The sequence below is a fragment of the Etheostoma cragini genome, chromosome 14, assembly GCF_013103735.1.
Source record: "Etheostoma cragini isolate CJK2018 chromosome 14, CSU_Ecrag_1.0, whole genome shotgun sequence".
Lineage (NCBI taxonomy): Eukaryota > Metazoa > Chordata > Actinopteri > Perciformes > Percidae > Etheostoma > Etheostoma cragini.
In genome coordinates this window covers 2,101,273-2,108,597 of record NC_048420.1, presented here as the reverse complement: position 1 = coordinate 2,108,597, position 7,325 = coordinate 2,101,273, and the positions used below count along the sequence as shown (strand labels likewise).

The following is a 7,325-nucleotide window of genomic DNA, read 5'->3' as shown; positions in this document are numbered from 1 at the left end:
GATAGAGAATACCAAACTGCTCAAAAGCCCTATTATATATCTTACAGTCCCTGAGGTAATGTGCGCTCATACAAATACCGCACACACATCTTAGAGAAAAGTTACCTCTGTCTGTTCTAAAAAGGATCGTCTTTCATTTTCACAAACATACGCTCAGGTAGATGGAGGTTTTTACACATACAAATGCTTTTTTTGGGAAATACTGTAACCAAACTATGAAAAAACGTCCCACGTCGTCAACAATCCCGGAAATGCTAACTTTAAAGGTCCCATGACATGGTGTTCTTTGGATGCCATTATATAGACCTTAGTGGTCCCCTAATACTGTATCTGAAGTCTCTTTTATATAGACCTTAGTGGTCTCCTAATACTGTATATGAAGTCTCTTTATATAGACCTTAGTGGTCTCCTAATACTGTATCGGAAGTCTCTTTTATATAGACCTCAGAGGTCCCCTAATCCTGTATCGAAAGTCTTTTATTTAGACCTTAGTGGTCCCCTAATACTGTATCTGAAGTCTCTTTTATATAGACCTTATTGGTCCCCTAATACTGTATCTGAAGTCTCTTTTACATAGACCTTAGTGGTCCTCTAATACTGTATATGAAGTCTCTTTTATTTAGACCTTAGTGGTCCCTAATCCTTTATCAGAAGTCTCTTTTATATAGACCTCAGAGGTCCTCTAATACTATAAGGTGTAGGCTGGGGGGTGGGGTGGCCTTTACCAACTGCCCCTTTGCTCGTTTGAAAGCCATGATGTCTCTCTCTCTCTCTCTCTCTCTCTCTCATGGGTGGACCAAATTCTCTGGCCAAGCATAGCAGAGAAACCTCATTAGGAGTAGATTCTAGATTGGTCCATCTGAGCTTTCATAGACTCAAAGCTCACTCAAAGACAGAGCAGGATACCCAGGGCTCGGTTTACACCTATCGTCATTTCTAGCTGCTGGGGGACCATAGGCAGGCTGGGGGAACTCATATTAATGTTAAAGAATGCGGACATTTTCATGCCATGGGACCTTTAACTTTGTCGGTCCTCCATTGGATGCCAGGCAGTTGTCATTCAGTAGGTTCATCAGTGCTTCTTTTACAGAAAACAGCAACCTGCTAAGTCAGTAAGTGGTTGATAAAAACGGCAAACCTGCGTGGTGTAGGACCAAAACAATGAGCTAAAAGAGGCTTAAAGCTCCATAGAGCTCTCCATAGAGAATTACAGTCGAGTGATAATTCTCGTTCACTACAAGCGACCCCTTCACGCTACAAAAAGGTATTTGATCCATTGTTATTGTAAAAAATGTTAGTGAGTTATTAGTGCAGCTTCAATGTCAGGTCAAAGTTTCCTTCATGGGTGTTTAAGTAATCCACCAATTCTGTCTTTTCTGGAAACTCAATAGAAAAAGAGCACAAAGCAAAGACATACTTCAAAACATAACAGTGGAATCGACGAAATACGCCCCCAACTTTTGCGCTTTCCCCTTACCGCCCCTGTTTCTTCCTTTCTGTCGTCCTTGTTAACATCGAGCGTATTTCTCCTAGGCGAGAACGGTGAAGATTTGACACTAAAACAAGACAACTGTGTGAGCATTTCCTCAATCCGGCTCAATAAAAAATAAAAAAAAGACGAGGATCCTTCTGATCCTCACGCTGCCAACACCCCAATTAGTGTCACCTCCTCGAGTCTGGAGCATTTCTCTAGATGGCTCACTTTCTCCTTCCATTTCTCTTTGTTCTCACCCTTTAATTCTCATCTTTTTAGCCCCAGGCGCACTCAGGCAAACACCGCTGCCATCATCTTTTTCCCAATTTATGCTTTCTTTAAGGTCTCCGCTGGTGTGTGTGTGTGTTTTTTTAACACTACACTGCATCTGCTCTACTGGCTCTCAGTGCTCTTTCAATACTGTTTAGATCAATCTTTCCAAATCAATACTTAATATCAGAAAGAAGCGCTGGCCTTTTGCTGTATGTACTGTGGCGTATCGTCAAGACACACCGAACCATCGTCTCCGTTCAACCTGTTCACACAGAAAGTAATGAGATATTGAACTGGACTCCAATACGCTGAGGTGCGGCCAATTCTGCACCGTTCACAATCGGTGCGTTTCTCCCAAAACCCTGGCCGAGCAATAAAAGCACCAGATAACATTTGACACCAGACCCTCATTTTTCTTCATTTGTCTCTTAGTGTCAGAACAATGTGAGCTTCGCACTCTGAGAAAAGCTGCCTAATTGACATTCCTTCATGTCTTTCACATGTTAAATGAACCCCGAGCCACCGACCTCTCTGCGCTAAAAGTGTTTTTTCCACCCGCATATTTTTTTGCAGGGCCCTCCTTTTAAATAACTTCTTGTCTCTCAAGATATTCCCAGTCTTCCCATTAACCATGCATTACAGGCCTAAGTGTATTGGCTGGGACGGGAGGGCAGCAAGAAGAATTTAAGTATGTCTTGCTTGCGCTGTATAATTCATCATGTAAGGAGCCTCACGCTTTTTAATGGTCTCTGCTCTCATTATCCAGTCTCTGTTTTCTCACCCTCCCCTCTGAGAGTTCCCCCTAATGGAGGGACAAATAGATTCATATGAGGTAGTAATTACCGCGTTTTAAGCAATGAGTGCAACCGTGAGAAAGCGAAAAGAGAACAGACGTGAATCTGGGCTGATCCGGCTGTTCCATCAGGACACGAGCAATGGCGAGACAGAACAGTCCAATCAGACCGTGTCAGATTACCCAACAAGCTTGTCTGTCATTTGTCTCCACCATGGCCATGCTTCCTGTTTCTATCTGCTTCCTGTCTCGGTGCTGACTGATGGGACCTCTGGAGAGGCTGAGTAGCACGTCTGAGTTGCCAGACGCTGAGACGCGTCAGGGTTGCCTGTTCCTGCCCAGATCCCACCGCCTCAGATGAACAGAAGCAGATGAGAACACTCATTTAATTGAGACACGCTGTGCTGTTTCAATTGCATTTTCCAGATATAATGAGCCAGAGAACAAAAACAGAGAAACAGCCTTCAGTTCATAGAGAAAACGAGCAAAGAATGACACCGCCGTGTGACGGCATTTCCAAAACCATTTGTGCTCTCTACGCTCAAACGTGGTTTGACTTTGCACCAGACGTGAATTCAATCCTCTCGGAAGTGCCGACGGCTATTGTTAAAGAAACAGTGGAGGCAACCGGCAGACTAATAAGATCAGGTAATTGCACATCCAAGACAGAAAGCCCATGTCCAAATATATCTGGCGAAGGGCCCTATGTTGTGGAAACAGAAGCGTCAGATATTCCCTGCCAAGAGGAGCTCATGCATAAACAACACTGTCATATTTATATAGGCATCCCTGTGGAGGCCATCCACCATTGTGCTGCTACGCTAACTACCTCTGCAGAGGGAACATGACACTATCACCACAACACATGTTCTTAAGTGATTAAAATTCACTCTCCCCTTGTAGGCCTCTCTTATCGGTGTTTTGGTGTTTCTCAGCTGCGGTGAGGGTCACTAGGAGTAGCTGTGGGAGGCAGATAAAAAACTGTGTTTTTCATTGCCATTGAGTTGGCACACACACACACACACACACACACACACACACACATGCCGGCGAATGTTTTTGAGGCCGTCCTCTGGAGTGCTGGGTTGATAAAAACGGATTCCCTCCACGGCACTTGAGTGTTATTATTCTCTCTTCCTTTTTTCCCCTTATCTGAAACCTATTGTTGGAACACAGGGTGGTTATTGGGTTTTGTCAAGAGAGGAGAGGAACGACAAGTGGATGGGGACAAGCTTCATGTCCTCATTCTCCGGTGCCGTGGAGCAAAGCAAACCCACATATAGCCTCCGCCGGCACAGGATTCCGATTCTCGGAGCAGCTCTCTGACATTTTCTTTGGGTGAAACGTTGTGGAAGGAAGAAGATTTATTTCCGTGCCGAGGTGCTCTGTAATTGAATAAACTGCGGAGAAATTATATTTTTCCCAGTGTACACTTGCATACCTTGTCGCTGCCAGTTAAAGTCGTCCCCCAATTCATTTCAGAGGGGAAATATTAAACATATACGACCTGTCTGAGGCAGCTGTGTGCAGAGATTCGATGAAGTATGACTACAAGTTAGATTGTTTCACAAAAACAAGGAAAGCCGAGTGGGTGTTTTTGGTTCAGAATGTTATAGATTATTTCAGTTCGGATTTTTCTCCCCTCCGACTGACATATAGGCTCCATACTGATTTCAGACCACGTCCTCACACCGTATATCCATTTCTACTCTAGGGAGACAATGTTTTCAAGAGAGACAGAGATCCTCTGAAATTCATCCACTGTGCAACCGAGTGTTGGCAGTTGACCTTGTAAACTTTTCAGCTCGCAGCCAAGTAAAGTTTCACTTCTGCTCCCAGCCCTGCGATCTAATGAGGGTTTGTAGAAAGAGATGCGCCCGCTATCTGTAGGGGCCTTGTTGGGAAATTAAAGGTCATTCTCACTGGATGAGCAACCCTGATACATCCCATCTCTTTCCTCGCTGGCCAACGGGGAAATCCAACGCTATTAGACCGGAGCTGCGTCCTTTATCATTGCGGTGATTATCATCCAAATCATCACCCAGGCCACGAAGCATCATTTAGCGTCCCCATTTAACTTCTCACCAGCCGTGTGTCAGACATACCCACCAGTCACAATGTGTCCGGCAATATTGGGAGCTGCGGGGAATTATGCGGGAAGGAAAGCAATTAGCCGGCCGGAAAAAGATGAAGATTCAAAGGCAGGGCGTGTACAGTTATAGAACAAGGAGAGAGAAGATAAAGTTAGAGAGCAGAATTACTTATTAATGCCACTAATGAGGGCAACGCAATGGGCTTGAGATGAAGCTACGTAATGTACCTGCAGCTGTATAACGGTAAATGCTCTATCTCTGCTCATACCAGAGTGGATCCAGAAACACTGAGCGGATAAGCTGAGTAAATCTCCCGGTTCAGCTTTGGACCATTTGTATGTGATACACTCACGGCTGGGTTGTGATGTATTGCTTAGTATTGCGTTATGGTAATGGAATGACTTGTGGCTGCTATCAATATTTTCACATTGAATTGCATGACACTTTTGCGGGAGAGGGATTGTTTCTAGTGAGGAACCGACAGAGAGTTATCACCCTGCATGAAGAAAACATCTTCAAACCATACACTGGTGGCTTGTTAAACCGCAAATCAGGAGATCTGCTGGTCCACATTTCGGACATATTAATCCCATATTGAAAAAGTGAGACTTCTATGTCTTTTTGTGATGTTTAAATCAGGTTCTGGTGCTTTATAAATACAGTGAAAGTATAACCCCCAATACACACAGCCCATATTCAGAAACTGTTCCTCCATACGGTCCAACTTTTGTAAACTATTGTTAACTGCTCCTCAGATCTCTGCAGGGTAAATCCAGACAGCTAGCTAGACTATCTGTCCAATCTGAGGACTATGGTTACCTGGTCCTCAGATCTCTGCAGGGTAAATCCAGACAGCTAGCTAGACTATCTGTACAATCTGTGTTTTCTGTTGCACGACTGAAACTACTTCTGAACGTACATATGTTCCACCAAACCAAGTTCCTTCCCGAGGGTATTTTGCAGCGGCACCGTGGCTCTGCCCGGTGCTTAGCGCCACCCAAGATGATTGTGATTGGCCTAAAGAAATGCCAGTAAACCAAAGCAGGTTTCTCTGCCAACCCAGCATGCTGTGTGGACTAGCAAGACCCTCTTTTGCAGCGCTGTGGAGGAAGGTCTGGCAAAGCAAGACTAGACCGAGGGTGAATACAGGTATATTCAGACAGTATGGGAAAATAATGTGTTTTTTGGAACATCAAAGCATGATAACATGCTCTAGTAGAAACCCAAATTACAAGAATGAACCTGAAAATGAGTCTTTCAAAAATAAAACAAAAACGGGCTTGTTTCAAGCTTTTCGTATATTTTTTTATATATATATATATATATATAAATTATAGTATATATTACATGTAAACAAGTAACTAAACAGATTAGGCCTGTGACAACATAACTTGCTTTGACCTCTACATATGTCGGTAGCCTACTTAACATGAAGTGGCAAAAAAAGCTATTTGCTGTATTCTATTAACTGATCTGTAATTTAAACAAATAAATGATAACTTTTTTTCAATTTTACTTTCCCAGCACTTGTGATGAAGACACGCTCTGAGTTCCAGAGAGCTACTGATTGCGAGCGGCTGTGGCTCAGTTGTAGAGTGGTTGCCTGCCAATTGGAAGGTCGGTGGTTCAATCCCTGGCCCTGGAGTCCCCATGTTGCAAGACACTGAACTCCGAGTTTTCCTTGATGCTGCTGCACACCGAGTGTGTGTGTGTGTGTATCTGATGAGCAGGTACATATTCAGGTATGTACGGCAGCCTCGCCCACAGTGTGTGAATGGTGAATGCTTCCTGTAAGATGTAAAAAGTGCTTTGAGTAGTTGTTAAAGACTAGCTATGTAAATACAGTACATTTACTAAGCTATATAGGTGCACTCTGCAGGAAAGTGCTCTAAGATTTTAAAAACATCTACATACCATGATCAGAGGCAGAAGCATCCAAGAAAAGACAGCCCTGAGAGGTACAACAGTCATTAAAAGTTTGGAGCCTTCTCTCACAACGTGTTTCCAGAAACATGCGAACATGACGGTTGATTATTTCACTTTTTCAAAGTGATGTGGGAGGCCTAGGAGAGGAGTGTCAACGGCGAGGAGCTTTCAGTTCAAGCGCCGCTTAGATCAAGCTTTTAAAAGGAGCGCCCAGCCCGCTTCCCCTCACTTCCATTTTGAGAAGGGGCAACTTTGCCAAAGAGTTCTTGCGAGACGTCTTGTCTTTTTATCAGTGGTTGAAAAGCCCCCGTGTTTCCTCACAGCATGGCTGGCGCTAATTAGTTTAGCGCGCACATTACCCACGAGGCCTGTGAAACTGCACTCCCCACCAACTGGGAAGTCGACCAAAGATAACACAATGATGAATAAACCGCGGTGGATGGAAACGGGGGACCCATATGAATTATAATAACAAGAGAAGGATGTGATTATTTGCTTGTTTCTCTTTAACTACCACCAACTAGATCTCCATTCTTGTGCATAATCATACTGCACTGCAGAACCTTATTTTCCAACATCCTCCAGATAAAGAAGAGCCTCTTTGTGGAAAATATGAAATACCTGAGGAATGTATTATTGAAAAAAGGCTGCCTTTTCAATACAGATGCATCTAACAAACCTGCCTTCAACATGTACAGTTGTGTTCGAAATAATAGCAGTGCCTTTAGAAAAATGAGTAAATGTCAAAATTCTTCAAAGAAATTGT

General features: G+C 43.6%; 1 long non-coding RNA gene across 1 annotated transcript in view; it reads left to right on the top strand.

Moving 5' to 3' along the window:
- The first annotated feature begins 1,202 nt into the window (after positions 1-1,202).
- Positions 1,203-7,325, top strand: part of LOC117957322 — a 25,149-nt gene continuing 19,026 nt past the window's right edge. Inside the window, exon 1 of the long non-coding RNA XR_004659475.1 lies at positions 1,203-1,212. This is a non-coding gene — a long non-coding RNA (uncharacterized LOC117957322). The remainder of the gene's footprint in view (positions 1,213-7,325) is intronic.